The following is a 19,498-nucleotide window of genomic DNA, read 5'->3' on the forward strand; positions in this document are numbered from 1 at the left end:
ATCAATCTTATCTCATGAGCTGTACAAAAATAGGCAGTGGGGCCAGATTTGGCTCACTGGCCCTAGCAATTTAACTCATTACTTTGGAATACTCAGTTCTCTCCAATTTACAGTTTAAATCATTATGTCAAATGATTTGCCAGGAACAACCTGGCTTGATGATACTGCCTTTTCAGTATTTATAACATGGCATCACTCCTCTCTGCTTTGTTAACTATTACATATTCTTTGAATCTCAAATTTGTAATTCTATTTTTAATTTTTTAAGGAACCTCCATACTGCTTTCCATGATGTCTGTACCAATTTACATTCCCACCAACAGTGCAGAAGGGTTCCCTTTTCTCTACATTCTTGCCAGCACTTGTTACCTCTCATCTTCTTGGTAATAGCCATTCTGGCAGGTGTGAGGTGATACGTCATCAAGTTTTGATTTGCATTTCCCTAGTGATTAGTGATGTTGGCACCTTTTTGTATACCTGTTGGCCATCTGTATGTCTTCTTTGGAGAAATGCCTATTCAAGTCCTTTGTCCATTTTTAAGTCATGCTATTTTTTAATTTGCTGTTGAATTGCTTGAGTTCTTTATACATTTTGGTTATTAACCTCCTATTAGATATACAGCCTATATGTTATACGGCAAATATTTTCTCCTCTTCCGTAGGTTGCCTTTTTATTTTGTTGATGGTTTCCTTTGCTGTGCAGACACTTTTTAGTTTGATGTAGCCCCACTTGTATATTTTTGCTTTTGTTGTCTGTGCTTTTGGTGTCAAATCCAAAAGTTATTGCCAAGATTTATGTCAAGTTGCTTACTACCTGTGTTTTCTTCTAGGAGTTTTATGGTTGCAGGTCTTATGTTTTGGTTGATTTTGTGTATGGTGTGAGATAGTGGTCCAGTTTCATTCTTTAGCATGTGGCTATTTTTTAGCCTTAAAAAAGAAGAAAACACTGCCATTTGCAACAAGATGGATGGACCTGGAGGATATTATGCTAACTGAAATAAGCCGAGCACAGGAAGACAAATACTTTATAATCTCTCGTACATGCAGAATCTAAAATAATCAAACTCAAAGAAGCAGAGAGTAGAATGGTTATTGTCAGGGGTTCTAGGAAGCGAGAAATGGGGAGGAGATGGTCAAAGGATACAAAGTTTCAGTTATGCAAGATAAATAAGTTCTGGAGATCCACTATACAGTATGGTGCTTATAGCTAACATTATTGTACACTTTAAATTTGCTAAGAGGGTAGATATTTATGTTAAATGTTCTTACCACACACACACACAAAATAATACAGAGAACAGGAGGAAACTTTAAGAGATGATTGATATGTCTACGGTTATGGTGGTGGTGATGGTTTCAAGTGAGTTTTATAAACTCACTGAGTTGTATAGATTAAATAGGTACAGCTTTTTAGCATGCCAATCATACCTTAATAAAGTGGTTGAAAATCTCAATGTGAACTTCAGTTCTTAGAAAAGCCTTTCAAGAACCATAATTGGAATTAAAGTATGTTTTCTCATAGGTTCTTGTACTTTTGGGCACTTATAATTTGTATTTATGTCTTTATTTGTGAGATCAGGTAATTACACCTGATCTCCTACAAAACTGCAAGCATCAGGAGAAGAGAAACCATGGTCGTCCTTTTCACCACCTGTTGTATCCTAAGCTCTAGCAAAGTGCTCGACACATAGCGGGGACTCCATAAATGTTTGATGAATGAATGAAATATAGTTTCCTTTTATCTGTTCCTCCTCCTGCTTTGAAACGAAGCAGGGCCCCTAAAAAATGGCACTTGAAAAGTCAGACTAACTGTGGAGGCAATAGGAGAATTTCTTGCTCAGGTCTTAAAATGAGGGCAGTTAGAACTAAACTCAGAACTCAAACATGAAGAAGAGTTTGAGTTGCAACAGAGAATCACTTCCCACATTCTGAAAGCTTGACCTCTGTTAATTAGGTCATTGTTGCTCCTAGCTCCCCCTATTTCATACTACTTACTGCAGTTGTAATTACACATTTATTTTTGTGATCATTTTATTATTGTCTTCCCTCCATGAATGGAGGGATTATGTACATTTTGTCTAAAAATTGTCAAAATAGGAAGACTTTTAAGACAAACACAGAACTGGGAAATTGTATTAGATCAGATAAATGAGCTGGAAAATGAGTCCATTAGGCACCTTTATTTGGAACACAGTTTTTGGTCAACTTTATTTTTCAGCTCTTAATTTTGTCTAGTTCTTACATTGTCAGGTTAATATAACTCTGACTGATGCTCTGACAGGTTTAGAATATGTTTAACATATTGTTTTAAGATAATGCCAGAGAAAGGCTGAGAATTTATTCATTCATTCAATGAATATTGAGAAATGCAAGATTACAAAAATATGGTCCTAGCCTTAAAGAAGCACAGTGTGGAATATGCATACCACTTCCCTTCCCCGTCCCTATCCCATCCTTGGCTTGCTCTTGATTCTGTAAATTGGCATTTGGTTTAGATCAAATCTGAATTAATCTAAGGAGCCCATGACCAACAAGAAAGTTTGCACTGGTTTCTGGCCCTCTCTCTTTTCCTGAGATGTTAGCATAAGTGAGGGGGGACTGTCGTGTCTTGGATCCTCTACAGACTGAGGATCCCCTTTCTCTGTCCCTGTGTGGAGTGAGACCCCAACAATAAGATTTGGCCGCAACTCTGTGTGAGGAATCTCCTGCCAGTGAAGGAAAGAAGTCTGAAGGGCACTGGATGGCAATTTGGAAACCTTGGTTTCATCCTGGCTCCTCCTCAAACTCACTACATAACCTTAGGCAAATAACTTTTCTCCTGTAGGACTTTAATTTCCTATAAGAACAAGAAAATGAAAAATTAGACAAATGACTTCTAAGATGTTATTCAGGGCTCACGTTCTCACTTTCTACTTATCACTGTACTCCTGTAGTTGAGAAAGCACAATTATAAGATACATTGTTCTTAGTTTACTAACCATCCTGTTTGGTTAAAATTAATTTTTCACTGTCTCTAAGAAAACAAGTTCAACCCCTTTATTAGGTCTCTGGCTGAAAACAGATGAAGATTAACAGGCTTTATGGTATGAAGTGGCAATTGAAATTTTTTAAGGAAGGGGAAGGCTTCACCTTGATCTTGAAGATCCTTTTGGGGGACTTTTCTTTGGATGAGCCCCAACCTGATAACAGGCAGAGGGAGAAGGCTTTTATAATTCAGAACAGTTAACATTTATTGAGCATCTGTTAGACACCAGGCACAGACCTAATTGCTTTGTATGTATTAGCCTCATTTAATCCTCTCCACAACAGTGTATCATTCAAACAGAAAATTGAAAGAGTTCTCTTCTAACAGGCCAGCAAGGAGCAGGATGCCTAACATCAAGATGAAAGTGTTAAGGGAGCAATTAAAAATGCATTTTTATGAGTTCATGGCTCTGCAATGAAATACCAGTGTTTATTTTATTCACCAAAGGCTTTCTAGCAGTCTTTTTGGTCCAAAGCCACTAGTTATCTCATGTCACTGCAGCTTAAATCCCATGCTTAATTGAAAAGGATAATGGAGAGGAATGAGGTGAGCCTACTAAAGAGAAAAAGACCTGAACAAGTAGGTGAAGGGGAGTATGTGTTTGCTCTAGATTTATTAGCCCAGGGGATAGTTCATGTAGTTTTAAGTGAGAGTTTGGAAGGGTAAATTGAGGAAAATTACTAGAAAGATTTATTCTATGATAAAGTTACTGTGTTTGTTTGCAGGGGACTCAGAAGCCAGATTATGAATGCTTGGAAGTGACAGATATAAGCAATTGTAGGAAGTGCTAATAAGCAACAAGGGGAAGAGTTAAGATGTAGGGCTCATTCTGGAAAAAGGTGGAGGCTACTTCAGGATGAGGAAGGCCCAAGAATGTGTGTAGGAAGGGAGCAAGTAGTGGAGGGAAGGAGGGAGAAGGGAGAGAGCTCGAGAAAGGGAGAATCAAACTCTCCCTTTAGCTGTTCTACTTGGATCTCTCAAAGTTTTTACAAAATCAATATTTCCCACTTTGCGGAAGAAAACAAGTTCAAACCCATTTTATTCTAAACACTAACTTTATCATAGAATAAAATGGTGCTGAACTTGTTTTCATTCTATCATAGGATAAAAACAACCCCTTCCCGGGCTTCCCTGGTGGTGCAGTGGTTGAGAGTCCGCCTGCCGATGCAGGGGACGTGGGTTCGTGCCCCGGTCCAGGAAGATCCCACATGCCGTGGAGCGGCTGGGCCCGTGAGCCATGGCCCCTGAGCCTGCGCGTCCGGAGCCTGTGCTCTGCAACGGGAGAGGCCACAACAGTGAGAGGCCCGCGTACTGCAAAACAAAACAAAACAAAACAATCCCCTCCCTAGTTTTACCCATCTCATTAAAAAGCATAACCCAATTGTTTATACCTGAAACCTGGGAATCATTCTTGATTCCTTCCCTGACCCCCTACATTTATAAAACAAAATTTGTTGAGTCCCTATCATGTAGCACACTCTGTTCCACATTCTGGGTATCTCATGGAAGCTTCTCCCATTCCAGTGCAAAGAGTCGGACAGTGAAAAAAAAAAAAAAAACGAAATAACACAACATGTTAGAAGGTGGAAAGTGCCAAGAAGAACATTAAGGCAGGAAGGGTTATAAGGATTGCCAGTGTGGGGGCATGCAGTCTTAAAGAACATGGTCATGGAGGGCTTTAATGAAATTCATTTGCGCAAAGGGGAGAAGAGTTGAAGGGGTGAACCATGAGAGGAAACTGGTGAAACATCCTGGGGAAAATTATTTCAGGCAGAGGGAAGAGAATAGCTGACAGCATGGCTTTAATGTTCAAGAAACAGCAAGGAGGTGAGTGTGGTTGGAATGAGAGGGAGATGAGAGCAGAGTGGTGAGGGGATGGGCAGATCCTGCAGAATCCTTACCTTACACTGAGTCATAAGAAGAGCCATCAATGGGTTTTGAACAGAGAAATGACACAAGAAGTCCTTTCAAAATATTCCTCAAGCGCTTTTACATCTCTCTGTCTCTACTGCCACTATCATTGTCTAAACCACCACTAGCTCTCGTTGAAATTCTTGAAAATCTCATTCCTGGCTTTTACATTTTGTTACTCACCCTGTCAAAACTGTTGTCTGTGCAGCAACCACATGATCTTTGAAATGTATATTGGATTATAACACACTCCTGGCTAATAGTGCTTCAGTGACTGAAATCCTCTCCACCACACATAGTCAGTTTCTTTCTTTTGTACTCTGCTAAGGGCCACATGAACCTTCTTTCCATTCCTCAGCCCCCTGACTCTCTCTGCCTGCAGCTCTTTGTACCTGCCTGGAACAGTCCTCCCCCAGCTCTTCATAGACCAGACCCTTCTCATCTTAAATGCCTCATCCTAAGAGATGCCCATCCCCACTCTTCCTCTGTTAGTCTCCATCAGAGCTCCTTTCTAGTTCCTGCACCTCCCCTGTGCAGTTGGTAAGGATGTGTTTATTTGTTTGCTTGCTCTTTAAGTTGTCTATTTCTCCTGTTAGACTGTGAACTCTGTGAGGGAAGAACTCCTCTTACTCATGGTTGTGTCCCCAGAGCTGGCCATGGTGTCTGGCAGGTTGTTGTTTGCACTTGTAAAAAAAAAAAAAAAAGAATGAATAAATGAAAAGAAGAGAGAGAGGGTCATAGATACAGACCCTGCAAGGACCTATATATTTTTTGTTCTGTCACAGTCAGTTTGGGCTGCTATAACAGAATATTGTAGACTGGGGGACTTAAACAATAGACATTTATTTCTTACAGTTCTTGGAGGCTGGGAAGTCCAAGATCAAGGTGCCTGCAGTTCTGGTGTGTGATGAGAGTCCTCTTCCTAGTTTTCAGACTGCCAGCTTCTCATTCATCCTCATATGGCTGAGAGAAAGATCATTTCTCTCCTGTCTGTTCTTACAAGGGCACAAATCTCTTTCATGATGGCTCCATCCTTGTGACCTAATTACATCCCAAAGGCTCCACCATCATATTGGGAGTTAGGATTTCAACAAATGAATTTTGGGGGGACATAAACATTTGGTCCGTAACACTATACAAATAAATTATATTATTAGGATAAAGGAGGTAAGCTTTGTAAGTAATAAAAAGCTATCGTTTTATAAGCTGTCTTAAACATTTTCCTAAAAGAAAGGGCAGCAAATATAATGTGAATACTTAAAGAAGTGACATGCTTTTTACTTTGTAAAATGATATTTTTAGTATGTTCATTTCTCTTCTAATTGTTACTGCATTTATTTTGGTTCCCATGCGAACCTAGAGAGGGACTTTCCCTATTTTCCCCACCCCTTTGGGCTTCATTCAGTAAAGGAAAATGGACATAAGGGATTCTTCAGGAACTGCTTCAAAATTCACTGTTCATCAGGTGGTTGACGATAACAAGTACTTGCTGGGACTTGCTCAGTGCCAGATACTGTGCCTGGCATTGTGGAAAAGGAGGTGAATGAGATAGTGCTTACCAGGGAGGTTGGTGGCCACTACCTGAGTCATTTCAAAACAGTGTAGTAAGTGATGTGATGGGCTTTGCACAAGGTGTCAAGTGCAAAGAGATAAGTCAAAAGAGCTTCTGGAGAGACTGCCTAAACTGTGTTTGAATATTGTCCTGTAGCTACCCAAAAAATGGAAGGGAGAGAGAGTGGGAGGAACTCTCTCATCAATTGTTAATTATTTTCCAATTTCAATTTAAAATCATTAAGAAGAATTGAAGCACACAAGGAAAAAAAAAGAGAGGAATTAAACCTCCGAAAAGTAAAAAATACATCCTGCCCATTGCTTATGTCCTGTGCAAACGATTGACACGAGTCTAGGTAAAGAAAATTATGAACTATGTAAGAAAAGGAAATAACTTTTGTCATCTTAGGTTTTCCCAGATCAAAAAGGTCGAATAGCCACCTTTGGGATGTATTCAATAATATCATGTAAGAGAGTACCTTAGAGCAGGGGTCCCCAACCCCCGGACCTTGGCCTCTTAGGAACTGGGCTGCACAGCAGGAGGTGAGCAGCGGGCAAGCGAGCAAAGCTTCATTTGCCGCCTCCCATCGGTCCCCATCGTTCGCATAGCCTGAACCGTCGCCACACCCCCGCCCCTGAGGTCTGTGGAAAAACTGTCTTCCACGAAACCAGTCCCTGGTGCCAGAAAGGTTGGGGACCGCCGCCTTAGAGTACATGTGGGGTGGGGAGGGGTGTATCAATCTGAAAGGGGGTAAACCTGACCAGGTGACTGTTGGACTCTCTGCAGCCAGTAGGAAGGCTGATAATGCCACAGGTGAGGGGGTGATAGAGGGGGGTGCCCTGGTTGGTCTAGGACTAGTGTTTTATCAAAACACATCCAGCTATGTACAGTCATTTAAAAATAAACCAAATCCTTTGTAAATATGTCTCAACAACTGAAGTGGAAACATAATCCCTAAGGACTTTCAAGTTCTCTCTTTTCCTGCTTTCTCCTAGCTACCTCTCAAACTGCAGATTCTCCCTTCCAGTTTCTCTGCCCTCTCTCTCCCCATATCCTCATGTTCCTTCTGTTACCCTCACACACATCATTTCCTTTTGATCCTGCATCCTATAATCCCAAGAATGATAGGGAGGATCTCCCTTCCCAGGCAAGGAAGGACCTTCAAAAGCTAATTATTTTCATTCTGTCAGATGCTCATTAATTGAATCTGCAGAACTCAATTCTGCTACAGACATAGAATCCTAAGATGTGAGAAGCAGAAGGAAATGCGGGATCTTAGTACAGTGCTCTTGCTTTACAGACGAGAAATCTGAGGTACATAGAAGGGAAGCCAGAGTAGTTTCTCAGGACCGGGAACTATCTGATAAGTGAGGCCATATGTTCATATTTTAATATCTAAACTCCCTTGAATGAGGCTCAGAACTTAATTTCCTTATATTGAATTCCCATCCCCAGAAGATTCTATTGTGTCACAGTGGGAATCACAATGCTACCTTAAAGATTCTTCTCATGAAGCCAGAATACATTTTTCCCTTCTACTTCTATGTTTGAACATGGTAATAATGTTTTTAAAAATTGCCTTCCTTGTTGGCATTTTTATTGATTCTTTCCCGGCAACTACCCAACATAATTAAATGCATAATATGGAGCAAAATGTATAGAATCATCCAAATGCTTATTCTTGGTTATGATCTGCCAAGTTAAAACCTTGTAGGGAGAGAGTTTAGAACAAATGATAATAACAACAAGGTGCCTGGCACTGAGCCTAGAGGCTTGCATGCCTCGCTCAAGCCTTACAACACTCCTGTGAATGATGGGCCGTCATGTTTCCATTTCAGTAAGTCAAGGTTTAGCGAGATTAGGCTCCAGGTCAGATGGTAGAGCCAGACTCCAAGCCTACGTATGGTAGAATCAACGTCTGGGCGCTTAGTCCGTCCATTTTACTCATCAAAAGACAAAATAAATCGATTCAAAGGTGTAATAACTTTACATTTCACAGACTAGTTGTCATAGGTGGATGCCATGAGAGTAAGCAGTTTCCACTGTGTGTAGAGCCCTGAAAATGATTTAATTTGGGGGGACTTTTTCCTATGGGCTGTGAGAAGGCTCATTAGATAGCCCCTTTGGGGTAGATCAACCAAAGTATCTGGTGACAGTTTCAATGTCTTATCAATTCCTGCCCTGCAATTCTATCTCCTTGTTCCTCCCTGTTCTCCAGTGTGTGTCTCCTGGAAATCTTTTTGGATTTCTGAGTCAACAGCAAAGTCAGTCCTTCCTGAGCAGGTCATGTGGCCTCACTGGTCTCTCTCTCTCTCTCTCTCTCTCTCTCTCTCTCTCTCACACACACACACACACATACACACACACACACACACACACACACACACCATGATTGTCTCTTTTGCTTCACAATTCACTGTCAGTGTTTTTCTGGTTCAAGTACCAACATAAAACTATCTTTACATTCCTTTGATGATTATTACAACTCTGCTTGTCTATTAACTTTTTTTTTTTTTTTTTTTTTTTTTTGCGGTACGTGGGCCTCTCACTGTTGTGGCCTCTCCCGTTGCAGAGCACAGGCTCCGGATGTGCAGGCTCAGCGGCCATGGCTCACGGGCCCAGCCACTCCGTGGCATGTGGGATCTTCCCGGACCAGGGCACGAACCCGTGTCTCCTGCTCGGCAGGCAGACCCTCAACCACTGTGCCACCAGGGAAGCCCTGTCTGTTAACTTTTAATTATTATTAAAAATAAATAGGGGGACTTCCCTGGTGGCACAGTGGTTAAGAATCTGCCTGCCAGTGCAGGGGACACGAGTTTGATACCTGGTCCGAGAAGATCCTGCATGCTGCGGAGCAACTAAGCCCGTGTGCCACAACTACTGAGCCTGCGCTCTAGAGCCCGCAAGGCACAACTACTGATCCTGCATGCCTAGAGCCGGTGCTCCGCAACAAGAGAAGCCACCTCAATGAGAAGCCCGTGCACCATAATGAAGAGTAGCCCCTGCTCACCGCAACTAGAGAAAGACCGTGCGCAGCAACAAAGACCCAACACAGCCAAAAATAAATAAATAAAATAAAATAAATTTACTAAAAAAAATTAGACAAGTTATCTGTAGCTAAGTAATTTTTAAAGAAAAAAACTTAAAAAAATAAATAAGTAAATAGGATACAGTCACTGTTAAGTAACTGGGCTTTAATCAGGAATGAAAGCATAATGTAATTTCTCTTCCTCTCTCATCAGCCCATGGAGAAATCCAAATAGTGGTAGCAACTGTTCTTCAAGGTTAACATATTTTCCTGTAACTTTTTGTGGACCTAAGAATGCCTTAACCTAACAGATGACCCCCTAGGAAGGATTTTAGGCTTGGTAGTGGTCATCCATGCTTGTGGCATTAACAATGTGAATAGGTGCTTCATTTCCGTTTCTAGCCTAATCTCTCATCCAAGGTACCAATGCTTAACCTCAGGTAACTTGGAGGCATTGCTTTCTACATGTCCTTCAGCCAAAACAAATTGAATAAGTTTAAAACTGGACTCATTGTTATTCTAGAACTGTACTCTTCAGTATGCCATGTGTGGCTATTGGGCACATGAAATGGAACTAGTCTGAGTTGAGCTGTGCTCTAAGTGTCACCCACACTCAACTTCAAAGACTGAGTACAAGAAAAAGAATGCATAATATCTCATTAATGGTTTTTATATTGATTACATGCTGAAATGATCTTTCGTATGTATACAATTAAATAAAACATTATTAAAATGCATTTCAGCTGTTTCTTTTTACTTTGTAAAATGTGGCTATTAGAACATTTAAAATTATGTAGCTTACGTATATTTCTGTTGGACAGTGATATGCTAAAATATCAAAGCTGGGAGGGATTGTCTAATCTCATCCCTCATTTTATGATTGAAGAGGGATAATAATAACTCATTATTGAGTAAATTTCACATACCTGATAATGTACCTTAGCACTTACATGTATTATCTAATTTAATCTTTACTGCAATCCTATGGTAGGTACCATGGTTATGCTCATTTTAGAAATGAAGTCTATGGAGGGGAAGTAGCTTGTCCAGTGTTGTAAAGCTTGTAACTTGGATGCTCTCTGTGTAGCTTCAAATTCCTATGAATGATGAAATACACAAGTACTTTTCAAGACATAGATACCATGGGTATGCTTCCGTGGTTCTCTCTCACTGAATTCACCTTTCTGTGGTAGCCACAGTACTATGGGCTAACTCCTCAACTATCTTTGCCTCCATTTCTGATCTCATTTCTCTTTGAAAAGAACATATACCCAGTTTAAAGGAAAAAGTCATTCCCTTGGAGCAGGGACCTCTACGATTACTGCAAAATTGATTTTATTAACTACCAAAGTCAAAGGAAAGTGACAAAATGTTAAGCTCTGTGATGGAAGGTGAGTTTCCATTCTTCCTAAAGCATCTTGCCTGTCACAGCAATGCATGCCCATGTGCCCGTGCACACACACGCACACTCATACATGTGTTCACACACGTCGCAAATCACTCTTCCCAGACTTAGTAGACATTTACAGTGTTTCATTTTCTCCCTAAAATCATGATGATTTTGCTTTGTGTTTAAAAGTCAATTGGCTAATTCATTTCAAAGGTGACTCTTCATATACATTTTATTATATATAAAATACATAACCAACAAGGACCTACTGTATAGCACAGGGAGCTCTACTCAATATTCTGTAATAATCTAAATGGAAAAAGAATTCGAAAAAGAGTGGATATATGTATATGTTTAACTGAATCACTTTGCTGTACACCTGAACATTGTACAGCAAACATTAATACAGCACAAACAACACAACATTGTAAATCAACTATACTCCAATATAAAATAAAAATTTTTTAAAAAGAAAAAAAAGGTGCCTCTTTGACTTTGTGTTCTTAATCTGGAGTTTGTTGTAATTACTGGTGCCAACAAGAGATATCTATTTCAACTTTGTACCTTCTTTCCTTTTCTTTCCTCAAGGTACTTTATGACCCAGGCTGCCTTCTGGATCAGAAAGATACTGGAAGCTGTAAAACACACAAAGCCAGGTTTTATCACCTATGTGTGCAGAAGGACACCAGCCCTGAGTGTGTGCCACTTCATGCCCCTGTCACGTGATCCTCTGTTTACCTGACTCCACTTTTCCGGGTCCATCCCTGGATAGAGGATGAAAGAAGCCACAGTAAAACCTGGCTGCCTGGGGCTAGCTGCCCATTCATAGAGGTGAGTTGCTGTGTTCCTATGTTCATGTCTGTTTAGAGTATGTGGAATGCACTCTCAGGCTACACCTGCTGCTCTTAGCCCTGAGAGTGTGGCCCTCAGCATGAATGTGAGGACAGCCCAGTTAGCCTTTGGGGCGAGGCTGCTTCATTTCTCATCACTCTCAGCCCAGGTGTGGTCATATCCCCTGCTCTAGTTTCCCTCAACACAGCTGATGCCAGCTGGTGTTCCAGAATAGCTGTGTTATAAATGCTCAGGACTCTTTTCAATTAAAAAATATTTTAAACACATTCAGAAAAAAGTATATTGCCTTTTTCTGATCATCAAGTAAGATATGTAGAAAATTTGACAAATGCTGAAAAGTATAAGTAAAAAAAGCAAGCATGAACTATGATTCTGCCACCCAGAGACATCCACTGCTAATATTTGGGGAAATTCCTCAGGAAATTCCTCATAGATTTTTAGTCCAGTACCACAGGCATTTCTACAAGTAGGATGCTATTAAATGTGCTGTTAGGCATCCACTTTTTTCTCTTCATATTATTTTGTGAATATTTTTACGTATCATTTAGTAGTCTATGAGACCTGTTTGAAAATGTTTGTATGTGTGTATATACATGTACACAGTGCTTTCTAGTGATTTCTTCCATAATTTAAAATTTCTCTTAGATGGAGAATTATCCTGCATTCTGTATAACATTAATCTTCATGTGTGGTAGCCCTAGAGCTCCCCTAAATCATGTATTTTGGTGTTTTACTTTTTACTCTGTGGCCTCTCCATGACTTATTATATTGTCTTCATATTTTATTTTTTACATCAAAGTTTTAAAAAATCACATAATGCAGTGCTTATAGGAAAGAGATAGTCATCTGTCTATTTTTTCAACTATCCAAGAATCATTTGTCTCCAGAGAAGAGAATTTTTCGTTTGAGTTCATCTATCAGGACTGTTCAATTTTGCAAATTACAGAAACATCAGCTGTATTGGTTAGGAATAGGTTTACTGAATATAATAGAAAATACAAATTAATAGTAGGTTAAACACTTTATCATTTATTTTCTTGGGTAAAAAGATGCCTGAAGATATGCAGTCAGTCTTTGCTATGTAAGCTCCACATTGATCAGGGACCTGGGCTCTAATTTCCCCACCTCCTCATGGCTTCCATTTTCAAGGTTTCAAAATGCTTGCTTCTGGAGCTCCTCCGTCCACACAACAGGAAGGAGTAAGGAGCAAAAGAAAGATGGCATGCTCTAGCCATATTAAGAAACTTGAAGGAGTCTTCCTGGAAGTTCCATACAGAACATCTATTTAAATTTCATTGGCCAGAGCTCAGCCAAGTTCTGGGAGTTTGAGAATGTAGTCATTTATTTGGGATCAGTGCACCACTGAATAAAATTGGGGGTTTATTACCCATAGAAGTAGATGAAGAATACTGTGTAGGCAATCAGGAAATATATTGCTTTACATAACTAAATAATTCAAGGTTTATCTATGGCTTCAGGTACAGTTTGATCCAGCTGATGATAACATCATCGGACTTTCGTTCCATTTCTCAGAGATCCTCTGGCTCATCCTCCTCATGCATTGTTTTTACCCACAGATGGGCTCTGCCTAGAATGACAGAGTTGACTGGAGTATTTTATGATATTGTATCCTACACCTCACTGCCCAGAGAAGGACATTTTTTCTTTCTTCATTTGTGGTTGTTCATTGACCTCCCAATATCATATTCTCAATTCCTTCTCTGGTCACCTCTGCAACTTTAAATAGCACAATTAAACCTTCATTTCTTATTCCATTAATCACAGGGATGGACATCTCTTGACTCCCATGTTGTATGATAAGGACATTTACCACACGTTTAACTATTTACCACACCTTCTCACTTTTACCTGTCAAACTTTGCCAGTTTTACCTTTATTTATATAATGTTGAGATGGAGAAATATACGTTCTGAGCATCCTAGTTAAGTCTTCTTAAATGCCCCTAGGCTGATTCTAGAAGCTTAAAACAGAAAATAACATTTAAATCATTATGATATTATAAATATTGTCCTTGAGCATCCAAATGGTATGCTAGGTGGTCAAAGAAACAAGTCTGTGCCACTCTAGTTAAAATCCTTCTAGTTTTGTTGTTGCTGCTGCTGTTGTTGTTTGGCCATGCCGCACGGCACACGGGATCTCAGTTCCCTGACCCGGGATCAAACCCGTGCCCCCTGCAGTGGAAGCGTGGAGTCTTAACCACTGGACTGCCAGGGAAGTCTCCCAATCCTGTTTTTAAACACCACCAAACACCTTTACCATTTCTATAAGTTTTCTAAGATCCTGTTTAAACTGATTCACCTTTTTGTGTTTTTCCATAGAGAGGTCTTTTCCATGGTCATCTAGGCCAAATTAGACCAAGTGCTCCCAAGACCAGCAGCTTGGATATCTTATATCCAAGATGTAGGTCTGGAGCTCTGAAAAGAATTCTGGGCTAGAATGTAAAATTTGGGACCTGTTAGCATACAAATGATAAAGCAAGCACAGTGGATGAAATAGTATAGCGGCCTATAGAGAGTAAAAGAAGAGGAAGGGCTTTGACATTTAAGTGTTAGCCAGAGAAGGAGCTGGCAAAAGAGACTGAGCTTTTCAGATTTCAGCATGAGAGAATCAGTGAGCTTGGGGGAGTAGCAGAGGTGATGTTGAACCTCGCACCTGGAACAGGGGTTCTTGCTTCAGCATTCCTGGCAGATGGCACCCAGCCTGTGCTTTGATACCTACAGTGCTAGACGGCTCCAAATGTTGAGACAGTCTTACACCAAGCTGAATTGTTTCTCTATAATATCCTGGCCCCTGTTTCGCTTTCTCATGCATGAAAAATCCAGCCCGATTTTATTGTGTCTCTCTGCATAATAGCTTTTGAAATAGTATGAGATAGTTAAGCGCCCAATACATATAATATCATCAACCATTAATGTTGCTTATATATTGTTATTATTATGATTTTTATTTCATGGTTGCTCTCAGCAAAGTCTTTGAAGTCAGACAGCCTGAATTCTAACCTTGACTCTGACCCTTTCTAGCCATGTCATATCATCTCAATACCAAGTTCCTTAACCTTTTTTAGCGATGTGATTAGCAAATCATATGCACTCAATAAATGTTTGTTATGTAATAATAAAAAACAATAACACATACCATGAGCTCCATTTACCACTTGTGCTACTTTATTAACTTTTACAATGTGTTGAAATGATCTGTGTCCAACCCTATCTCCTGTAATTGGCTCTGGGTGCTTTGAAAAGAGGGATCCATCTTCTTATCTTATTCATCATATCCCCATGGTTGAGCACAGGGTCTGCCACAGAGGAAACTAGTAAAACTTTTGTGGGACAGATATTTGCCAACCCCCTAGCTACCCAGGTTGCCCTTCTTTAAACATAAAATGATAGCTCAAATCATCCACTAACCATCCTATTGTAAGTGCCCCCTTATTATCTGTGGGAGACCCCAAAGGGATTCTACACATGTACCTGGAATCCAAAGATGTCAGCCATACTCACCTTGTCCCTCTTTGCTCTGACCACCTCTGTTGCCTTCAGTGCTTCTTGGTGACAGGTCACTGCTGCCTCTGCCCTTCATGGGACTGTTGGTGTCTATGCCAAGGAGTCTGGCTCTGAATGACCTGCTTCTCCAGGTGCAAGGACGGGCTTCCTCCCTGGGTCTGAGCTCTGCTTCATTAGTTGGGCCCTGAACACAGAGTATTGACTTGTGCCCAGCCTCTCACAAATCCTTCCTGAAGGGTCCTATTGCTTTTTGCTTCTAATCCCTTCTTGCTACAACTTAAACCAGTCCAAAGAATCTGGTGGGGTGAGAGGCCACTCCATATCCCCAACTTTTCTCTTCTTCCCACTGTAGCTTCTACCCTCATTAGAGCCCCATCTTCTAGTTCCAGGGAAAAAGCTTCCAAATTTATGAATGGAACAAACTGATATAAGGCAGGGGAGGATGGGCAGCGTGGAGGGAGAAGCGACTTGTTCATATTAGGCAAAGCTAGTCAAAAGTATCCCACTAAATAGAATATCCCCAAATACCCTGGTCCATGTTAAAATTAGTTTTGCCATATCCTGAATGTGGTGGTGGTTACATAACTCTATACATCTGTTAAAACTCACGGAACTGCACACCAAAAAATACAGTTAATTTTTACTATGTACAAATTTTAAAATAAGTTGTACAGTTTCAGTTGTGCCAGAGTTTTACCTGGCAGATCACACTCATGATGTTTTTCTTATGACTTGGCTGTTCTTGGAAGATTTGATTTTTATTGATAATAAAACATGGATTAGTTAACGGCCTTTTCAAACATAAATAGATTAAACCCAACAATATCAGGATGACTAGAGGACAAAGAACAACAAGCACAAAAAAGGGCCAGGAGCCTCTTATCTGGACAGTGATAACTCTGCTTGGCTGCCCTTTATTTGCCTCTATTCTCTGCTAATTCAGGCATCCGGCTGTTCAGTGTTCAAAGCAGGTTCATACAGACTTTGCCACATAGCAAGTTACTAAAAAGAGCCTATCTTTGAATTCTTGTGGTCTCATACTCTCTTGATTAATACTGTTAATCCCCTTTGGAATAGACTGACTTCTGGACAGCTCTTTTCTGGCCAGAGGCAACCTGAAGCTTCTCTCCTCCTTCTCTGGATCCTCATCCACTTTTCATTTGCAGACATAATGTCACAGCATCTGAACCACCTGTTCCATTTCACAGCCCCTCCTGCACACTAGCCTATATCTCCCAAAGCCACATCCTCTCACAGAAGTGCATGATCATCCTTTCATTCACAGGGTTGTGGGTTCCTTTGGCCTCCAAGAGCCCTTGGTTCTTGGGCAACTCTGACCCACTGGAAAGCACAAATGCAAATCCAACTGTCTGTTCGTATTTCTATCCATTCAACTCTTACCAAGGAGTATCCACTCTAAGCCAGGCTCTTCCTGAAGTTCAGAGTCTCTTACCTCTAGTAGCTTATGTTTTACTGGAGAGGCAGAGAGTAAGCAAGTAAAAAAAATACATCAATGAATTAGTTACAGAGTGAGATGAGGACTGTAGGTGACATAAACGGAGTGCTAGAACAAAAAATAATGGGATGGGGGATAGCTGGTCAAGGGGAATCCTCTCTGTACAAGAGATACATTAGGGCCAACCAGAGGAGAAGCATTTCAGGTTTATGAAACAGTAAACGCAAAGGTCCTGAGGCCAGAGAGCCGTGCGTGACTAAAAACCTATAGACCAGGATGGCTAGAACTCAGTGGGAGAGCAGAGTGTGTGAGCTGGGGTAGAAGAGGTAGCAGAGTTCAGGACAAAAGCTCCCTGGAGGCTGAATTGAGGAGTCTGAGCAACAAGCCTCGCTCATCAGGTCTGATTGGGTTTGGGGGAGTGGGAGATAATCATACACTCCAGGATGTGTAGCAAAGTAAGAATAAACACGACCCTCTGTGGGAAATTTGATTGTTACAAACAACAAATTGCAAATGTTTCTCCATTTTCAACTTTAGAGGAGGCTTTGTTAGAAGTTGTTTCCTGACATAGAATGATTGTCTACAACAGGGTTCCCCAACCCCCAGGCTGCAGACTGGTACCGGTCTGCGGCCTGTTAGGAAGTGGGCCACACAGCAGGAGGTGAGCAGCGAGGGAGCGAAGCTTCATCTGCTGCTCCCCATCGCTCGCATTACCGCCTGAACCATTCCCCTTGGCCATCCCGACCATGGACAAATTGTCTTCCACTAAACCGGTCCCTGGTGCCAAAAAGGTTGGGGACCGCTGCTCTACAAGGTAAACTGAGGACTCCAGTGAATGAATCATGTGAATGACATGTGCCCAGGGATGCCACAGTGTCTTGTTCTAGGGTCTTATTTATTCTGTGGTGTTTATTGAAATGAAGCCAGCCACTCTGGCTTCATTATAGGAAAGGTATTCACAGTTTGGTTTCCGTTATTTTGCAGCTGCATTAAAACTCTTTGTCCAGCTGTTTAAATTTTTAGCAGCTCTTAGTGGATGGAAGGTATGCAGACTTCAGGTTTGTGAGTTCAAGAGAAGTTTTGATTTATTTCAGCAGTTTGGATTTGATTTCCATCTTCTTTGTTCCTTCCTCTTTGTCTCTGCCTACTTTCTTTCTCTCCCTCTCCCTCTCTTTCTCTCTCTCTCTCTCTCTCATACACACTCTATCTTGCAGCTAAGGCACCCAGAGTCAAATAAAGTTAAAACAAGCTTTGAAACTTTTAAGATAACCCCCATGGTGTGTTGCTGATAAGGTGCTTCAGTCCGTGGCAGGCTGCTATGCAGTAAATACGTAACAGGACATTTGTACCAGTTGAGCAAAGTGTGGACAACCAGAAGAGAAAAAATAGTAGTTTTTTTCTGTAGACTAGAAGAAATTAACAATAGAAAACCTTAATATTTTCAAGTTTATAAATGAAATAATAGAATCAAAGCTTTCTTAATCTCCTGTGAATGGTGTTTCTGGCCTGGTAGCTCCACTGAGCTGTTTGTACCAGAGGCTTCCTGGCAGGGAAGCTTGGCCTGGAAGGCAGAACAGCCTGATGCCTGGCACATCTCAGGGGCTCGTAGTGGCCATTTATTATTTTCAGGCTGTCAGCTTCCATTTTGCCTTCCTAACAGCACCCCAAATTTACTGGGGAAGTAAAATCTCCCCTACTGTGTGTAGTCTTGGTGAAAGGACTAGATCTTTCCTTCCTCACTCTCTGATTCAGAACAGGGGAAGGAGGGGATACAAAGTTAACTTCAGCCTGTCTGGTGTGTTCTCCAGTGACTTTGGACTTGGTTGAGTGACCCAAGGATGGAGAACTGGTAGAGGCCATTCGCCATATCAGGAGGGATGGCACACGGTCCTGATGGAGTTCCTCTGTGAACCAGGTGCTTCACTTTCTGCTTTTTGGTTCTCTGGAACTCTTCCTGGTACCTGATTCTCCAAGCTTGGCTTCCAGTAGCTCAGCAATTCTGTATGTCCCTAAATAACATTCCAATAATTTCCCTTTTGCTTAGGTTATCTAGAGTTCTTTTCTGTTGCTTGCTGTTGAAGGCCTTAATTGAGATGGTACAATAAATGTTCCCAGACTGAATGAATTAATGGAATGAATTATATTTCAAGGCTTTTGTGATTTTCCCCTTCTTTTGTCATAGTCAGAGAATTAAATCTCATCTGTAGATGAATTTTCTTGGAATTTGGAAAAATATCAAAGTTTTATACAATTTTCCTATTGGAGGCAAAGCTATTTTAAAAAAACAATTAAACCTAAGTTTTAAATATAGGCTTATTATATGGTAGTTAGGAAATAAAGATAAACATAAAAAAGAATATAAAAAATTCATAAACATCTTTCTATATAATAAATATCAGTTGACAAAACAATGTTTGATAACTGAATGGTATCTCATGGTAGAGATAATATATTTAGAGAATCCCCCATTACATTTGGGCTATTTCCAATGATTCACTCTTATAAAAGATCCTGCATTGAACATGCTCTTAGATAATCCTCTGTAAACATAGGCTTATTATCCTTATGATACATTTTAAGTAGTAGAATTGTTGGACCAAAGAGTTTGCATGATTATAATTATTTTACTTATAATAGTAGCCCCTTTTAAATGAAGTGGATAAAAAGGAACTTTTATTGTGGGAGTCTTCTTCAGCAAAAGCAAAACAAAAACAAACATAAAACAAAGAAAAGGAAAGAAAAGTCTATGATTTAAGCTATG

The 19,498-nt window shown here is 40.5% G+C and overlaps 1 protein-coding gene across 3 annotated transcripts in view; it reads left to right on the plus strand.

Annotated features, from left to right (window-relative positions):
- The window catches only part of HTR4 (5-hydroxytryptamine receptor 4), a 322,803-nt gene that overhangs the window by 117,569 nt on the left and 185,736 nt on the right, over window positions 1–19,498 (plus strand). For all 3 annotated transcript variants that reach the window (XM_049708053.1, XM_049708054.1, XM_033406830.2), the window contains exon 3: window positions 11,494–11,736. The gene's annotated coding sequence lies outside the window, so the exon portion shown is untranslated. The remainder of the gene's footprint in view (window positions 1–11,493; window positions 11,737–19,498) is intronic.

The sequence above is a fragment of the Orcinus orca genome, chromosome 3 (assembly GCF_937001465.1).
Source record: "Orcinus orca chromosome 3, mOrcOrc1.1, whole genome shotgun sequence".
Classification (NCBI taxonomy): Eukaryota; Metazoa; Chordata; class Mammalia; order Artiodactyla; family Delphinidae; genus Orcinus; species Orcinus orca.